Source organism: Pseudorca crassidens, chromosome 17 (genome assembly GCF_039906515.1).
Source record: "Pseudorca crassidens isolate mPseCra1 chromosome 17, mPseCra1.hap1, whole genome shotgun sequence".
NCBI classification, from domain to species: domain Eukaryota; kingdom Metazoa; phylum Chordata; class Mammalia; order Artiodactyla; family Delphinidae; genus Pseudorca; species Pseudorca crassidens.
This window is the reverse complement of record NC_090312.1, coordinates 4,260,376-4,279,991: the sequence shown is the minus strand read 5'-3', so window position 1 is coordinate 4,279,991 and position 19,616 is coordinate 4,260,376. Positions and strand designations below refer to the sequence as shown.

Here is a 19,616-nt window from a genome sequence, read left to right as displayed (position 1 = left end):
CACTGCTGCTGTGTCCCGCACTCGCAACCTTCTGGCAGTTTCCAGAACACACCAGGCTCTTCCTCCCTTAGTCTTTGTGCCCACAGCTCCCCACATGGGAATGTTCTTCTCCTGACCCTTGGCACAGCTGGAGGCTTTCATCCTTTAGATTTGAGCTTAAGAAAGGCCTTCCCAGCCCACCTCTCCACAGCAGCTTTCCATCTCATCCCTCCCCTCACCCCATTCTCCACTGCGGCATTCAACCTATTTCTGCAATAGCATTTACCATGAGCTGTAAATATTTACTTCTGGATTTGTTAACTGTCTATCAATCCTACCAAAATTCAGCTCCTTGAGGGCAGAGATCCTCTTGTCTTGTTTACCAGTGTTTCCCAGGCCTGGAAAAAAGCCTGCCGGGCACACTGGAGTAACCGGTTCAGAGAAGAAATGAATGAGTGAATTAAGATCCTTCCCTGGATCTAGGGGAAGACGACGGAACAGTAAGACGCGGAGATCACCTTCCTCCCCACAGATACATCAGAAATACATCTACACGTGGAACAACTCCTACAGAACACCTACTGAACGCTGGCAGAAGACCTCAGACCTCCCAAAAGGCAAGAAACTCCCCACGTACCTGGGTAGGGAAAAAGAAAAAAGAATAAACAGAGACAAAAGGATAGGGACGGGCCCTGCACCAGTGGGAGGGAGCCGTGAAGGAGGAAAGGTTTCCACACACTAGAAGCCCCTTCGCGGGCGGAGACTGCGGGTGGCGGAGGGGGAAGCTTCGGAGCCGCGGAGGAGAGCGCAGCAACTGGGGTGAGGAGGGCAAAGCAGAGAGATTCCCGCACAGAGGATCGGTGCCGACCGGCACTCACCAGCCCGAGAGGCTTGTCTGCTCCCCCGCCGGGGCGGGCGGGGCTGGGAGCTGAGGCTCGGGCTTCCGCCGGAGTGCCGGGAGAGGACTGGGGTTGGCGGCGTGAACACAGCCTGCAGGGGGCTAGTGCGCCACAGCTAGCCGAGAGGGAGTCCGGGAAGAAGTCTGGACCTGCCGAAGAGGCAAGAGACTTTTTCTTCCCTCTTTGTTTCCTGGTGCACGAGGAGAGGGGATTGAGAGCGCTGCTTAAAGGAGCTCCAGAGACGGGCGTGAGCCGCGGCTAAAAGCGCACACCCCAGAGACGGGCATGGGACACTAGGGCTGCTGCTGCCGCCACCAAAAAGCCTGTGTGCGAGCACAGGTCACTCTCCACACCTCCCTTCTGGGGAGCCTGTGCAGCCCGCCACCGCCAGGGTCCCGGGAACCAGGGACAACTTCCCCGGGAGAACGCACGGCGCGCCTCAGGCTGGTGCAACGTCACGCCGGCCTCTGCCGCCGCAAGCACGCCCCGCACTCCGTGCCCCTCCCCACCCCCCCCACCCCCCAGCACCTGAGTGAGCCAGAGCCCGCGAATCAGCGGCTCCTTTAACCCCGTCCTGTCTGAGCGGAAGAACAGACGCCCTCCAGCGACCCACATGCAGAGGCGGGGCCAAATCCAAAGCTGAGCCCCGGGAGCTGTGAGAACAAAGAAGAGAAAGGGAAATCTCTCCCAGCAGTCTCAGGAGCAGCGGATTAATCCCCACAATCAACCTGATGTACCCTTCATCTGTGGAATACCTGAATAGACAACGAATCATCCCAAATTGAGGAGGTGGACTTTGAGAGCAAGCTTTATTATTTTTTCCCCTTTTCCTCTTTTTGTGAGTGTGTATGTGTATGCTTCTGTGTGACATTTTGTCTGTATAGCTTTGCTTTCACCATTTGTCCTAGGGTTCTATCCGTCCGTTTTTTTTTTTTTTTTACTTTTTAAAACATTTTTTTCTTAATAATTATTTTTTTATTTTAATAACTTTATTTTCTTTTATCTTCTTCCTTCCTTCCCTTCCTTCCTTCCTTCCCTTTCTCTCTCTCTCTCTTTCCCTCCCAGCTCCAGGTAATATCAAACGGCGAAAATCTCCCACAGATCTCCCTCTCAACACCAGCACCCAGCTTCACTCAACGACCAGCAAGCTACAGTGCTGGACACCCTATGCCAAACAACTAGCAAGACAGGAACACAACCCCACCCATTAGCAGAGAGGCTGCCTAAAATCATAATAAGTCCACAGACACGCCAAAGCACATCACCAGACGTGGACCTGCCCACCAGAAACACAAGATCCAGCCTCATCCACCAGAACACAGGCACTAGTCCCCTCCACCAGGAAGCCTACACAACCCACTGAACCAACCTTAGCCACTGGGGGCAGACACCAAAAACAACGGGAACTACGAACCTGCAGCCTGCAAAAAGGAGACCCCCAAACACAGTAAGATAAGCAAAATGAGAAGACAGAAAAACACACAGCAGATGAAGGAGCAAGATAAAAACCCACCAGACCTAACAAATGAAGAGGAAATAGGCAGTCTACCTGAAAAAGAATTCAGAATAATGACAGTAAAGATGATCCAAAATCTTGGAAATAGAATAGACAAAATGCAAGAAACATTTAACAAGGACCCAGAAGAACTAAAGATGAAACAAACAACGATGAACAACACAATAAATGAAATTAAAAATACTCTAAAAGGGATCAATAGCAGAATAACTGAGGCAGAAGAATGGATAAGTGACCTGGAGGATAAAATAGTGGAAATAACTACTGCAGAGCAGAATAAAGAAAAAGGAATGAAAAGAATGGAGGACAGTCTCAGAGACCTCTGGGATAACATTAAACACACCAACATTCGAATTATAGGGGTTCCAGAAGAGAAAAAGAAAGACACTGAGAAAATATTTGAAGAGATTACAGTTGAAAACTTCCCTAATATGGGAAAATAAATAGTTAATCAAGTCCAGGAAGCACAGAGAGTCCCATACAGGATAAATCCAAGGAGAAACACATCAAGACTCATATTAATCAAACTGTCAAAAATTAAATACAAAGAAAACATATTAAAAGCAGCAAGGGAAAAACAACAAATAACACACAAGGGAATCCCCATAAGGTTAACAGCTGATCTCTCAGCAGAAACCCTACAAGCCAGAAGGGAGTGGCAGGACATACTGAAAGTGATGAAGGAGAAAAACCTGCAGCCAAGACTACTCTACCCAGCAAGGATCTCATTCAGATTTGATGGAGAAATTAAAACCTTTACAGACAAGCAAAAGCTGAGAAAGTTCAGCACCACCAAACCAGCTTTACCACAAATGCTAAAGGATCTTCTCTAGGCAAGAAACACAAGAGAAGGAAAAGACCTACAATAACAAACCCAAAACAATTAAGAAAATGAGAATAGGAACATACATACAGATAATTACCTTAAATGTAAATGGATTAAATGCTCCCACCAAAAGACACAGACTGGCTGAATGGATACAAAAACAAGACCCATATATATGCTGTCTACAAGAGACCCACTTCAGACCTAAAGATACATACAGACTGAAAGTGAGGGGATGGAAAAAGATATTCCATGAAAATCGAAACCAAAAGAAAGCTGGAGTAGCAATTCTCATATCATACAAAATAGACATTAAAATAAAGACTATTTGAAGAGAAAAGAAGGACACTACATAATCATCAAGGGATCGATCCAAGAAGAAGATAAAACAATTGTAAATATTTATGCACCCACCATAGGAGCACCTCAATACATAAGGCAAATACTAACAGCCATAAAAGGGGAAATCGACTGTAAAACATTCATAGTAGAGGACTTTAACACTTTCACCAATGGACAGATCATCCAAAATGAAAATAAATATGGAAACACAAGCTTTAAATGATACATTAAACAAAATGGACTTAATTGATATTTATAGGACATTCCATCCAAAAATAACAGAATACACATTTTCCTCAAGTGCTCATGGAACATTCTCCAGGATAGATCATATCTTGGGTCACAAATCAAGCCTTGGTAAATTTAAGAAAATTGAAATGGTATCAAGTATCTTTTCTGACCACAACGCTATGAAACTAGATATCAATTACAGGAAAAGATCTGTAAAAAATACAAACACATGGAGGCTAAACAATACACTACTTAATAACAAAGTGATCACTGAAGAAATCAAAGAGGAAATCAAAAAATACCTAGAAACAAATGACAATGGAGACATGACAACCCAAAACCTATGGGATGCAGCAAAAGCAGTTCTAAGAGGGAAGTTTATAGCAATACAATCCAACCTTAAGAAACAGGAAACATCTCAAATAAACAACCTAAACTTGCACCTAAAGCAATTAGAGAAAGAAGAACAAAAAAAAACCCAAAGTTAGCAGAAGGAAAGAAATCATAAAGATCAGATCAGAAATAAATGAAAAAGAAATGAAGGAAACAATAGCAAAGATCAATAAAACTAAAAGCTGGTTCTCTGAGGAGGTAAACAAAATTGATAAACCATTAGCCAGACTCATCAAGAAAAAAAAGGGAGAAGACTCAAATCAATAGAATTAGAAATGAAAAAGGAGAAGTAACAACTGACACTGCAGAAATACAAAAGATCATGAGAGATTACTACAAGCAACTCTATGCCAATAAAATGGACAACGTGGAAGAAATGGACAAATTCTTAGAAATGCATAACCTGCCAAGACTGAATCAGGAAGAAATAGAAAATATGAACAGACCAATCACAAGCACTGAAATTGAAACTGTGATTAAAAATCTTCCAACAAACAAAAGACCAGGACCAGAGGGCTTCACAGGCGAATTCTATCAAACATTTAGAGAAGAGCTAACACCTATCCTTCTCAAACTCTTCCAAAATATAGCAGAGGGAGGAACACTCCCAAACTCACTCTACGAGGCCACCATCACCCTGATACCAAAACCAGACAAGGAGGTCACAAAGAAAGAAAACTACAGGCCAATATCACTGATGAACATAGATGCAAAAATCCTCAACAACAAATCCTCAACAAAATACTAGCAAACAGAATCCAACAGCACATTAAAAGGACCATACACCATGATCAAATGGGGTTTATTCCAGGAACGCAAGGATTCTTCAATATACGCAAATAAATCAACGTGATACACCATATTAACAAATTGAAGGAGAAAAACCATATGGTCATCTCAATAGATGCAGAGAAAGCTTTCGACAAAGTTCAACACCCATTTATGATAAAAACCCTGCAGAAAGTAGGCATAGAGGGAACTTTCCTCAACATAATAAAGGTCATATATGACAAACCCACAGCCAACATCATCCTCAATGGTGAAAAACTGAAACCATTTCACTAAGATCAGGAACAAGACAAGGTTGCCCACTCTCACCACTCTTATTCAACATAGTTTTGGAAGTTTTAGCCACAGCAATCAGAGAAGAAAAGGAAATAAAAGGAATCCAAATCAGAAAAGAAGAAGTAAAGCTGTCACTGTTTGCAGATGACATGATACTATACATAGAGAATCCTAAAGATGCTACCAGAAATCTACTAGAGCTAATCAATGAATTTGGTAAAGCAGCAGGATACAAAATTAATGCACAGAAATCCCTGGCATTCCTATACACTAATGATGAAAAATCTGAAAGTGAAATCAAGAAAACACTCCCATTTACCATTGCAACAAAAAGAATAAAGTATCTAGGAATAAACCTACCTAAGGAGACAAAAGACCTGTATGCAGAAAATTATAAGACACTGATGAAAGAAATTAAAGATGACACAAATAGATGGAGAGATATACCATGTTCTTGGATCGGAAGAATCAACATTGTGAAAATGACTCTACTACCCAAAGCAACCTACAGATTCAATGCAATCCCTATCAAACTACCACTGGCATTTTTCACAGAACTAGAACAAAAAATTTCACAATTTGTCTGGAAACACAAAAGACCCCGAGTAGCCAAAGCAATCATGAGAACGAAAAACGGAGCTGGAGGAATCAGGCTCCCTGACTTCAGGCTATACTGCAAAGCTACAGTAATCAAGACAGTATGGTACTGGCACAAAAACAGAAAGATAGATCAATGGAACAGGATAGAAAGCCCAGAGATAAACCCACGCACATATGGTCACCTTATGTTTGATAAAGGAGGCAGGAATGTACAGTGGAGAAAGGACACTTCAATAAGTGGTGCTGGGAAAACTGGACAGGTACATGTAAAAGTATGAGATTAGATCACTCTCTAACACCATACACAAAAATAAGCTCAAAATGGATTAAAGACCTAAATGTAAGGCCAGAAACTATCAAACTCTTAGAGGAAAACATAGGCAGAACACTCTATGACATAAATCACAGCAAGATCCTTTTTGACCCACCTCCTAGAGAAATGGAATAAAAACAAAAATAAACAAATGGGACCTAATGAAACTTCAAAGCTTTTGCACAGCAAAGGAAACCATAAACAAGACCAAAAGACAACCCTCAGAATGGGAGAAAATATTTGCAAATGAAGCAACTGACAAAGGATTAATCTCTAAAATTTACAAGCAGCTCATGCAGCTCAATAACAAAAAAACAAACAACCCAATCCAAAAATGGGCAGAAGACCTAAATAGACATTTCTCCAAAGAAGATATACAGACTGCCAACAAACACATGAAAGAATGCTCAACATCATTAATCATTAGAGAAATGCAAATCAAAACTACAATGAGATATCACCTCACACCAGTCAGAATGGCCATCATCAAAAAATCTAGAAACAATAAATGCTGGAGAGGGTGTGGAGAAAAGGGAACCCTCTTGCACTGCTGGTGGGAATGTGAATTGGTACAGCCACTATGGAGAACAGTATGGAGGTTCCTTAAAAAACTACAAATAGAACTACCATATGACCCAGCAATCCCACTACTGGGCATATACCCTGAGAAAACCATAATTCAAAGAGTCATGTACCACAATGTTTATTGCAGCTCTATTTACAATAGCCAGGGGATGGAAACAACCTAAGTGTCCATCATCGGATGAATGGATAAAGAAGATGTGGCACATATATACAATGGAATATTACTCAGCCATAAAAAGAAATGAAATTGAGCTATTTGTAATGAGGTGGATGGACCTAGAGTCTGTCATACATAGTGAAGTAAGTCAGAAAGAGAAAGACAACTACCGTATGCTAATACATATATATATGGAATTTAAGAAAAACAAATGTCATGAAGAACCTAAGGGTAAGACAGGAATAAAGACACAGACCTACTAGAGAATGGACTTGACGATATGGGGAGGGGGAAGGGTAAGCTGTGACAAAGTGAGAGAGTGGCATGGACATATATACACTACCAAACGTAAAATAGATCGCTAGTGGGAAGCAGCCGCATAGCACAGGGAGATCAGCTCGGTGCTTTGTGACCGCCTGGAGGGGTGGGATAGGGAGGGTGGGAGGGAGGGAGACGCAAGAGGGAAGAGATATGGGAACACATGTATATGTATAACTGATGCACTTTGTTATAAAGCAGAAACTAACACACCATTGTAAAGCAATTATGCTCCAACTAAAAAAAATAAAAAGATCCTTCCCTAACACCCCAGGCCAACGTTTATCTCCCGCCCACCGCCACTGTTGCCCAGCCCGCACACCTGTATCCACGTTCAACTGAGTCCCCAGGTGCTACAGCCCCTGGTCTCTAGAAGGCAGGAGGGCTCTAGCTAACCACCTGCAGCTGGCCTCCAACTCCCACTCCCATGCCCCTGACAGGCGCATAGCCAGGGGCTGTGTCTTACTGACGCTGGAAATCCTACCTCTTGGCATGAAATCAGGCATACAGCAGGTACTCGACAAAAATGTGTTACATGGATGGATAAAGAAAGGGGGGGAGAAAGGGGGGCTCCTTCGTGTCAGGCCCTGAAGATGACTGTCACTCAACGCATAAAAGTAGGCATTTTCTTTTATTTCACAGTCTGTGCTGTGGCCAAAATATTCCGCTGAGCCTCAGCATGTTCTAATTGGCCTTTGGAGCTTCTTCTTTAACAACCAGGAACTGGTATTCAGGGTGTATAAACATAAGATTAAACCCAAGGAAGAGGTCTTGAGAGCTTGGAAAGGACTACTGGAACATTGGTAAATCCACAGCATTTGGCCAGGAGCGTGACGTTTGAGGGTCAGCTACTGAAGAGTCAGAGGCACTTCTGTGTAAGCGCAGAAACAGTGCATTTCATAGCAAGGACCACTTTCGACAAATTACATTTACTGTTCTTTTCGGATTATACAAGTAGATAGGCTCACTGTAAAAAGCTGGAAAATAGAGAAAAGCACTCGAAAGAGAAAGCACTCAATCTTATACTCTAAGGTTGATCTATTAATTCTATAGTCTTTTTTCTAAGCACTCGTATTTTAATGTAGTTTAAATCATTATATAAGCATACATACAAGTCATTATATAAGTATTAAATATATGTGACCACACATACATATACACATAATTTTAAGACTTGCTTTCCTCTCTTAATATAGGATGAGCAATTTCGCATCATTAAAAATTAGTCTGGGGCTTCCCTGGTGGCACAGTGGTTGAGAATCCGCCTGCCAATGCAGGGGACAGGGGTTCGAGCCCTGGTCTGGGGAGATGCCACATGCCGCGGAGCAACTGGGCCCATGAGCCACAATTACTGAGCCTGCGCGTCTGGAACCTGTGCTCCGCAACAAGAGAGGCCGCGACAGTAAGAGGCCCGTGCACCGCGATGAAGAGTGGCCCCCGCTCGCCGCAACTAGAGAAAGCCCTCGCACAGAAACAAAGACCCAACACAGCCATAAATAAAATTAATTAATTAATTTAAAAAAATTAGTCTGCAGAATATTCTATCATATGGCTGCATCATAATTTACTTAACAATTCTCTATTTTACTTAACAATCTAATTTACTTAACAATCCCTATTTCTCATACTTTCAGGTATTTTCCATTCTTTAAAAACTTACTGGTGAAGAAAATCGTAACAACCATCTTTGTGCTTAAATTCATTCTCTGCATTTATGACTGTCTGTTAGACTCCATTCTAGAGGCGGAATTACTGATTTGAGGGTGTGAAAACCTTTGAGGTTTGGAGGCAGAGGACCAAGTTCCTTCCCAGAGACTTCTTCCTGAGGTACACTACCCCGAGCAGTGCGGCGGGCACGCGCCTCTCTGCACCCTTGCCAATACTGACGATGATCAATTTTTAATCTGTGCTAGTAAGAGGCAAAATGCTGCCTCGCTGATGCTTCAGTTTGCAGGTCTGTCTGAATTACTCCTGAGGCTGCACATTGTTTCAGGAGCTTATTAGCCATTTATCTTTCTTCCCCTGTGAGTGCAGCCAGAGTGCTTCTAATTTCCCACCCGGCAGAAGCGCTTCCTACTTCCAAGCTAGCCCGGAGCAAACTAGTGCTCTCTTCAAACAAAAGGTCAGAATATTTCGTAAGTTTCACTAAAAAGGCCAAATTCAGCTCATCGTCTGATAACTCAAAAAGAACTAATAACTGTCACCTGTCAGATGGGTGTGGACACATCCTAATACCCAGCTCTCTTCTGGTCGAATGCAAAAAGGGAGAGAGGCCCGGCTCTCAGCAGCCTTAGGGTCAGAACACACACTGGACACTGGACACCAGGATTATATTTGTGTGACCGTCTTCGGGGGGGGGGGGGCTCTTTCAAACAATTTCTGACTGCATAAGCGTCATACTATATGACCCATCTCCACCCTTCAGTAAAGTGTAGCCAGGTGTGCCCACAGGACAGGAGAGGAAAAAAAAATGCAATGCAACGAACACTTATCGCATACCCAGTCCTGGGCTAGGTATTTTCAATACACATTCATCTTTTTTCCTACTGTGGCCTGAGGATGAGTGTGATTTGCTTCCTTTTACAGATGCAATGACGCTCTGTGGGCATAAGCCACCTGCCCAGTGTCACAGAGCTGGCAGTCCCGTCAAGAGCCGGCCGCTCAGACTCAGCGCTGCTCTGGTTTTTGCTGTATCTGGCTCTCCATTGCGTAGGCAGTGTACCTAAAAGGTAATGGTTTTTGCTCGTGCTGTTTTCAGAGCCGGCGTGGGACACAGACCCGGTGACCACGGGCCTGCCATCCACAAGAACCAGCGCACCCCCAAACGTACAACAGCCCTCCTGCCCCAGCAGCCCCAGGTCGCGTGCTGCCAGCAGATGTCCCAAAGGCAGTGTCCCTCCTCTCCCACAGATGACGAAATCGAGGCACCAGAAGTTGAGTGGCTCACCTAGGGGCACCCTGCTTAAAATCCTGCAGCCACGGTGGCAACTCCAGGACCCGAGGACTACCCCCCCGCAAACCCCAGAGGAGCACTGTCCACCTCTACGTCTCTATCTACGTGGGCCTGGGGCACAGTCCTGAGCCCTGCCGCCCTCCTCCTTCCTCTCCTCCAGGAAGGGCCCAGCAGCAAGGCCGGGAAACGTTTCCCAGAGCCGAGTCCTTACACGTGAGCTCTCCGCCCGCCGTGACACGCACACCGGTCCCAAGGGCCAGCACTGTCAGAGGGGGAGTCACAGCCTGGTGCCCTGAGAGGCACCCTTGCTCCAGGTGCACCCGCAGACGTGCCAAGGGGCCCTCTGGCTGGGGGCAGCAGTGCTCCCTGGTGACGCAGCAGGTCCAGAGCCCATCACAAAGCAGCTGCTCGAAGAGGAGGCGGCCCCACGGCCATCAGGGCCGCTTAGGGAGGAACTGAAGCGGAGCTGCTGGGAGCCCCTTGTGGAGAGGAGGACGGGAAACCCAGGAGGAGGACGGGAAACCCAGAGCCACCCAGGGGAGGCGGGGAGGGAGGGAGGGAGGGAGGGAGGAAGACCATCTACTGCAGCGGCCCCCGGAGGGGAGGGAGCTGAGGCCCCGGACGGCAGCCCATGTCCACCCCATGGGCACCGAGGCGGCAGAGGGCACAGAGCAGGGAGCCCCGGCTTGAGAGCAGACCACCTGGGCTGGACCCCCAGCTCTGCCCCGACTTGAACATGACCTTGGCCGTGGCCCTCCACTTCCCTGAGCACCTCTGCGGAATGCGGTCAGCAGTAGTGACCTAGAGGGCGGGCGAGGGGTCAGCGTTCTTACTCAGTGCTAGTGACCACGCCATCAGAGGTCAGCTCCGCCACAAGGCTCGGTCACAGCACAAACCCTCTTGGAAGGGTGGCACTGCCTCACGGTGCAAAACCCTGCACCCAAACTGGGGCTAATAAGCCCCGTCTTGTAAGAGTTTGTGCAGATTAAGTAAGACGGTCCGCAAGTGCCCAGCACACCACAGCATCCTACAGACAGTGGCCACTGTCACGATTATCAATCCCACCTTACATATGGGGAGACTAAGGGGCTGGGAAGTTAAGGAAATAACCTGAGCTGCTCACGGAAGAGCTGAGATTCGGACCTGAATGAAGTTCTGATGCTGACCCAGCGCCCTAGCGAATTCCCCAGCCTCCTAACCGTACAGCCCCACCACCATTCAATTCTCTTCATCTTTGCCGCATCGGAGTGAAATAGAATTAATACTGCTATTGAATGCCAATTTTCACGTTTAATTTTATGGCCAAATGTGACAATAATAGTCAAGAGTTGGCACTAAAAAAAGGTGCTGTGATTTTTGAAGAGTCTATAAAAAAGCGGTGGTTTTTAAAATACCGTATCATATGATTCAGCCTTTGAACAGCTGATAACCTCGCCAGGGAAGTCATAATGATGACATTTAAATACAAATCAAGGAGTCGGATTTAGAAGGACTATCCACATATAATTAAATTGAACTTTCATTGGGAGATAATTGATAGTTATACGACGGTATTCTAAATTTATGTGGCGCATCCTTCGGGAGTCTATTTGACTATGCAGAATGCCAGCCTACTTCTCTGTTTTATAATGAAGTACAATCCAAGTGAAAGGGAAGCGGCCAACCTTCCAGAGTCATCCATCCTGAATGAGAAGAACTTTTGGCAGACAAGAAAACGGCATCAACACTGACAACCTGGATCACACCCAAGAAGATCATTTTCACCTTAAGCCTCACAGATCAGTTATGGTTTTTTTAAAAAAACACCTTCCTTATTATTGTTTTTAATTGAAGAGAACTGTATTCTAAAAATCAAAGCACCATCAGGGATCGCACCAAACACAAGAGTGGCAGCACCCGTGGCCACGGGGGGCCCAGCATGTGCCTCACCACCACCACCTACGTCCGTCCCCACGGCAGCCCTGGCGGGATCACACACACGTGCTGCCCAAGGCCACAGGGAAGGCAAACGCGGCAGAGGACTCTTAACCAGGCCTGGACGGCCCAAAGCCCGCGGCAGGCGAAGACGTGGGTCCGGAGAGGTGTCCCTGCTCCCCGCGCTCTGGGCACACGCAGGGCTGGTGCAGCTGAAGGACAGAGCGCTCGGCAGGGTCAGTGCAGCTCAGACACGAGCACAGGCCTGGGAGCCAGGGCTCCACCCTCTAGCTGGTACCACGCAGAGGCTGGGATCCACCTGGAGGGGAGAAAGCTGAGGAGATGCCAGCTTCAGACAGACCCCAGCCTCTCTTGATCGCCGAGTCTGCCTCTGAGGTTCCAGCCTGTCTGAATCTCCAGTTCCTCATCTGTGAGTTGGAGGCTGTCCAGGGCCCACCGACCTCCTGCCTGGGTCTCTGTGAGTTCAGCGAAGGCCAAGGGTGGGGACTGGAGTGGGGATCATGGCCTCTTGCTGCCGAGACAGCTTCTCGGAAGAATGACCGCGTGGTGTGATCATGGGCGAGGGACCAGCTGGTTCCGCAGGAGAAGAGGACCAGGGACCCCACGTGACATCCCCCGTCACACTCCCCCATACACGTGCTCCCCCGTCGTCCACACGCGGGGACCCCAGGGCACTGCCCCATCTTACAGACGGGCAAGCTGAGGGCAAACAGTCCTCCTCCCCCAAGGACCTGCCCTCCTGGGGCCCCTCGCCTGTCCTCACCGCTTCCTCCAGGCAGCTAACTCCCCTCCCCCGCTCCAAGACCCAGCCTCCCTGCGAAGCCTCCCTGCCTCCCATGCTGCCTTTCAGGCCGGCTGGGGCACCCCCGTGTCACTGTGCCCCCATCGTCCCCAGCGTCCTGCCCTCCTCCTCCCCGAGGGCGGCCAGGGCTCTGCCGACCCATCTCCGGGCCAGGGCTGCTTCCGCCACAGCCACATGTGCAGCCCCCGAATCACCCCCGAAACGCCGACACCGCCTGTATAAAACTGATACGAGTTTATTCTGTATTAGAGAAAAAGAAACAAAGCAATGCTTCTAATGTCCAGAGGCGCTGGCTCTGAAGCATCGGAGTGTCCCCTTCCATCTCAGCCAACGCTTCTGCGGAAGCACAACCCCGTACCTTGCGCTTCTGTACACGAACAATTGTTTTGGGACCCGTTAAGTACCTTTCTCGGCGCAGAAAATAGTGCTTAATTAATAAATTGAGATTTACTCCTAACGTCATTGAGCGGCCAGCTGATGCCCCTGAAACTGCGGGAAGCAGAGTGAGGACTGGATCCCGGCTTTCCGGGGCCACTTTTCATTGATTTCTCTCTGCTAGGCCTCCTGCGGGGGGGGCCCTTGCCATCTCGACAGGGCTGGCCGGCCTGCTGGATCCCTGCCACAGGGTTCGGCAGAGGCAGGGACAGCCGGGGCCTCTGTAGTGCGGTGGAAAGGGGCGGGATGGCAGGCCAGTGGGCAGGGGTTCAAGCGCGACTCTGCCCCTGATGGGACGTGGGATCCAGGGCGGGTCACCTGACTTCAGGGCACCCTCTGGGATGGAGAACTGTGTGGAGGAGCGAGCATGGGCTTTTTGCAGCCACAGAGACCTGGATTCTAAATCCACGCTTGGTCACCTAGGAGCTTGGTGGCCAGAGGCTGTGCAAAGCAGTTAGGCCATGTGAACAGGGAGCACAGTACAGTTTCTTGTCCTCTGGGGTATGTGCTGTGACCAGGAAGGTGGGCTGTAAGGTCCCTCTGGCAGCCCAGTTACCTGTGATGATTAAGAACTCACATGGGAACTGGGTATCTGACATGGGGGTTAGTCAGGATTGTGGGGAATTTGGACCACCTGGCATATAATTGGTGATCAAAATTACAGCTATTACTTTGTGGGGGGGGAGGTAAAAAAAAGTTCTAGAGTGGATTGAGATCAAAACAGGAAAGCATTTACAATGGCGTTTATGAAGTAAAAAATGCCAGGTAGATGCTAGGTACTTTATTTCTTCTTTTCACTATCGTGTAATCACAAAGAATATTACACCAAGGCTAACGCAAAAGCACCTGAGCCTCTCGCTGTGTCCTCAGCCCTGCATCCTCCACAGCTCCGCCCCCCGCTCCCAGAGGCCCCGCACAGGACAGGCTGGCGGGGAGACCCCACCAGCTCCTGCCCGTCTACCCTCATCTCCTTTCTCCCTCTCCTTCCACAGCAGGACTCACAGGGCCCCCAGCACAGGACGAGCTTGGCTGAAGCAGGGCCTTCCCTCCCCGGTGAGCACCAGAAACCATTCCAACAGTTCCCTGGATTTGCTGGGTCTCTAAGGGGCAGCTTGGGGTTTTCTCCAACGCTCCTCAATGACTGCTCTGGGGAAGTCTGTACGAAGATCAAAATAGCTATCAGATGCTCTCCCGGTTTTCTGCTATTCTTTTAGTCTGAAAGACCTGGCTTCTGCCTAGGCCTGCCTCTCATCAGTTGTGTCTTTGGCGAGTTACCCACTGGGAGCCTCCGTCCTGGGCCGGCGCGGGGGCCCTTCCTAGGGAGGGGACACGCAAGTTAACCCAAGTAAGGGTCTGGCCACGGTGCAGCCGGTGCCTCATCAGGGTTAGTTCCCGCCTGCTTCCAACCATTAGGGAACGAGCTACTTTCAAGTGGCAGGTGGACGCACTCCGCCTGGTATGAGTGAGTGAGTCCCCGCTCCTCCCCGAAGGCCGTGCTCCACTCGGGTGGGCTGGGAAAGCCACCGAGGCGCTCAGATCAGAGCAGCAGCCTCTGCCGGGGCAGGTGGGCCGTGGCCGCCACGCATCCTTCAGTGAGAAGCGGGTGCATTAACACGCTCGGGCACCTCCGGCTCCTTTGAGTTCTCCCAGAGTAACGTGCTGGCCAGGGAGGGAGAGCTAAGGCAGCAGCGTCCCCATCGTGGAGCCTGCTTCACTCCCATCACCCTGCAGAAGACGTGGCTGCATCATGGGGCGGCCGCTACCTAAAGGGTGAGGGCACCGGCCCGCGTCCCGGCTGGCAACCCCATCACCCTGACGAAGTCGGGATCCTGCACAGCAGCTGCAGGTCAGTGACTGCGCCCGAGGGACACGAGCTGATGGGACACTTCACTGTCGTCCCCTAGTCACCTTACTCCACACGTTGGCCAGCCAACGTGCCAGGGTGGGATGTGCTGTGAGCAACATTAGGGTTCAGCGGGGTGCTGGCCAGGCTAGACTGAGGAGGGAACCTGGGACCAGCCACCTGGGACCAGCGCGACGGTACTAAGAGAGCGGTCGGCACGACGCAGGCCCCGCGCTTAGCATTCAGGGACATGGGCGAACCCGAAGCAGTCCCCATCTCCCTGTGGGAGACGGACCTCGGGCAGATGGGCTGTGAGGTTTGCGATGAGCTGTGACAAGTGTTATGCCACCGGGATGCTCGGGTGCTACTCGGCATAGAAGGGGACGACCCGTCCTGTCCACCGGCCCTGAAGCTGCTCGGGCTGGGAGTCGGGGGTGAGGTGAGGAGGGAACACTCCAGGTACGGGAACATCACAAGTGGCAGAGCACGACGTGATGGAGCGTGAACGCTGGCTCGGCTCCCTGGACGCCAGTCCGACTGCTCTGAGGGGCCTGGGAGGGACGAGGCCAGAGGGGTAAGCAGGGGCAGACCACGGAGGCTCCCATGGCCTCATCAGGGTGCGTGCACATCCCCTGCTCGCTATGGCCGAGTAGATGGCCACAGCGCCAGGCAGGTGGACCCACGCTGCAAGGAGTGTCAAAGGCTAGTTTTAAGAACAAAGGAAAAATTTTAAAAAAATAGTACAAAGAGGAGAGACTGAAGGAGGCAGAGGAAAAGGCAACTACAGAGAGAGAGAACGATTACTGAGTATTTGCAGTTAGCACACACACCCTCCTTCAAATGCAAGGTCTTACTGTCTTCACAAAGCAGATGAGGAAACCGAGGCACAGGTGATGGTGTGGTCACCAAGCGCCAGGCCTTCCTGGGCACAAACATCCTTCCACAGAGCCCAGGTGGGGATGGCAGCTTCCTCCCTGTGCCGCCCTGGCCCTGGCAGCCAGAGGCCTCCTGTGCACATAGGAGCATCCACAGGTGAGGCACTGGCTCCTCCCTCCTGTCCAGGTGACGCCTAGGAGGGAGGCTGCCGGGAAGCCAAAGCCCAGGGCCTGGGTCCAGGGTTCCAAACTGAGAAGGCAACCTTCCTCGCTGCATCCCCTGGGGTCGCACAAGGGGGGTGGGCAGGGAGCTGCTGCGGTTTGGAGGATGGGGTTCAAACCCACTCCACTCGGCAAACACGGGGTGGAGCCAGGACGCTCACAGGTTCAACCCCAGGCCCGGGGAGATGAAGAGACAGAGGGAAGCAAACTGGAACATCGCTGGCAGATTTTTTCCTGGCAGATGCTGCTCAAGAAAGGACGTGAGAGAAATACGTGGAAGGGTTTTTGACATCTGGGTTTAAGACAGACCACGGCAGTTTCCCTCATCAAGCTCATCAGAAGCGAAAGAACCCACAGAGTTCAATAACCCGAAAATAGCTTTGGTAGAACAGTTACAGACGGATCAGACAGTTCAAACGATCGGAATGGAGGGCAAGGATCCTGGCACATTGCCAGTGTCAAAGGTAAGTGAAAATATCCTGCATTTGCTGAAGGACAATAACACTTCAATTATCCTCCGCAGAAATTAAAGTTCCCTTGTATAAAAACGCCCCTGTTGAGTGGAGCTGAACCTACAAAACATTACCGTGTTGTATCAGTCTTTCTGGACAGAAATATTTCTACGTTGGGGTACAGATTTCCCACCTTCCACGGACGCGTACCTGCTTCTACCTAACTAGGAGATCGAGGAAGGGAGGGTCTCAGGTAGGGGACGGGGCATCTGGCACTGAATCTGCATCTGCTGGGGGTGGTCCCCTCGCCGAGACCTTGCTCACAGCCAGGTTCCTTGCTGGGTTCTCTACAATCACGTCTCTTAATTCTCACAACCACCCCGGCGATAAATGTTATCACGATCAGTGTCCGAATCCTCTAGAAGAGGAAACCTCAGAGCCATGTGTGGCCCTGGGGGGCAGAGGAGAGGGGCGCTCTGGAAGGCGGACGTGGCCCTATGTCCTTGGAGCAAAGCCTCCTCCCATCACAGCATGTCCAGAAAGGGTCAGAGGCGCCCTGCAGACGCCAACCAGTCTCCAGGGTGGAGTCCAAAGGCAGGTGAGTCACCTCTGCTGGACTCTGTTCTCTCACCAGCAGACAGGGTAACCCCCGGAGAGCGTCCTGAACACTGTGACCTCAGTTTGTCATCTGTAAAATGAGCACATGATCTAGCTAAAAAAAGGTGATCTGTGGATTAATTTGGACAGTGTATTCTTAATAAGAAAGCCTTTTAGAACTCCTAGTTCTTTCACTGCCATTGTTATTACACGATATCTTCCCACCTGCACCTAGCGCTCCATACATCCAAAACCAGAAGCATACCACCTCCCAGCTACTCCCCTCCAGGCCCATCTCACTCCCGCATCACCCCACACACCGGGCCTGCGATCCCCCTTCCCTTTGCCCTCCAGGCCTGGGCAGCAGGCTGTGTGGACTGAACCCACCCCGTCCCCACGCCCTAGTTCAGGCCTCCTGCTCCCTTCTGCGCGGGCCACCTGATGGCAACGTCAGTCTAACTCCCAGCCTCTCCCCTCTCTGCCCCCTGCACCCTGTGTGCAGAACTCGATCACCGTGTACACAAACTGCCCTGGTTCTAAAGGGCTCCTGCTGCCCGGAGAACAGAGCTGGGGCCGAGGGTGGTGATGCCTAAGAAAAGCGGACGCAAAATGCAAGGGGCCTCACTGTCCTGCTAAGTGGTTTCCTAGCGCCTCTAGGCTTTCTTTAGACAAAGGGGCCAGGAGGTTTAGCAGAAGGACGGCAGCAGCCGGGGGGGAGGCTGGAGGGGGGAAGAGACCGTGACGAGCCCGTGTGAAGGCTAGTGCAGAGGCCCAAATCCAAACCAAAACCACCATCAGAAGAAGAAGATTTCTAAGCTATGGAATTCTCAAAGGGATTTACAAATTGGAAATTGCCCAATGACCATCTGTGTGCGAATAACATCAGTGTGACCATCAGCAAACAGTGTATACACACAGATATACTTATAAGCACAGAAATAGAATTAAGGGCGATTCCCTTGGAAAATAAAAATTAGAATACATTTCCAGAAGGTCAAAATTCTTTCCAAGAGGCCTAAGTGCCAGGGAGGAAGTCAGTTTTTACAGTGAGAATCCCTACCGCGTACGAGGCCTTTCCCTGCACCAGGTGCTGTGCTCGAGCCTTTCCGTCCCATCATCGCTCAGGGCTCACCGCAGACGCGGCCGCCTGCTGTGCTGAGCACTCTGAGACCCAGCTCTCATCTAACCCCCGTGAAGCCCCTGCGTGTAGCCTGTCATTCCCGTCTGTACTGACGGGGAAACTGAGGCTCCTAAGCCACCCCCGGGCTCCAGAGGGACAGTCAGGGAGCAAAGGTGGAGGCCCCGAGTGCGAGGAAGTCGGCGGGATGCTGGGGGCGGGAGGAAGTGGGGGCCTTGGCCTTCATTCCAGAGGTACCTACACGGGTCCTCACGTCAACAACCGTCTCTTCTGATAAACCTCTTCACATGACCGCCCCAGAGCCATTCACCAAGACGGCAGCCTCCACGTGCCGCCCGACACCAGCGAAGGGAGTCCGCGTGGATGGGGCCGCACCAGCCTCCGTGACCCGCCCCGCCAGTCTCCAGCGCCCTCCTGCCGCCGGCACCACGAAGCCCTTACTGTCCCCACGCCGCGTCCACGCTGCGCTCAGCAGTCTGCACCTCCGGCCTCTCACCCAGCTCGGCTCACCCTCGACCCACCTCCCCTCAGCCCCCGTGTTTCCAGCAGCCGCCCTGGTGAAGCACACACTGAAGACCTCCCGCCCCACCTGACCGTGCTCGGAGGACAGAGACGCGGCCTGCCTGCCCTCGCCGTCCTGGCGCCTGGCACAAGGGCTGGCACGCAGTCGGGGCTGAAGAAAGTGGACGCTGAACTGAGAGTCAGCCCACAAGCCTTTCGTGCGACTGCAGCGTCACCCGCCCGGAAGGAACCCCGAGCTGACGGATTTTAAGGCAGCTGAATGCCTCCATTTTATTAACAAGATGCTCCAATCACACTAAGCCAGCTGCCGTTAGTAAACAGGTGCTTCTACACCTAATTGCATATTTCATCAACTCTAAGTTAAATGTCCTACGTCCTAACGTCAATGAGGAAAGCAGACAGGGACAGGAAGGGTCAGATGTCCCGAGCGTGCCCAGCTTGGGAGAGGCGGCACAGGGGTGCGCGGCCCAGCCTCTCACCCCCCGGAGTCAGGGCAGGGGACGGATGGGGCCAGGGCTGCGGAGACACAGAGACCTGGTCTCGCGTCCTTGCTCTGCCCCAAGTCTGGGCCATCTCAGGAAGTCATCTGGCTTTCTGCAGCATTTTCTGGCTGTAAAA

The 19,616-nt window shown here is 50.2% G+C and overlaps 1 protein-coding gene across 7 annotated transcripts in view; it reads right to left on the bottom strand.

Moving 5' to 3' along the window:
- Window positions 1-19,616, bottom strand: part of TRAPPC9 (trafficking protein particle complex subunit 9) — a 509,996-nt gene that overhangs the window by 119,384 nt on the left and 370,996 nt on the right. The gene's annotated exons all lie outside the window — the stretch shown is intronic.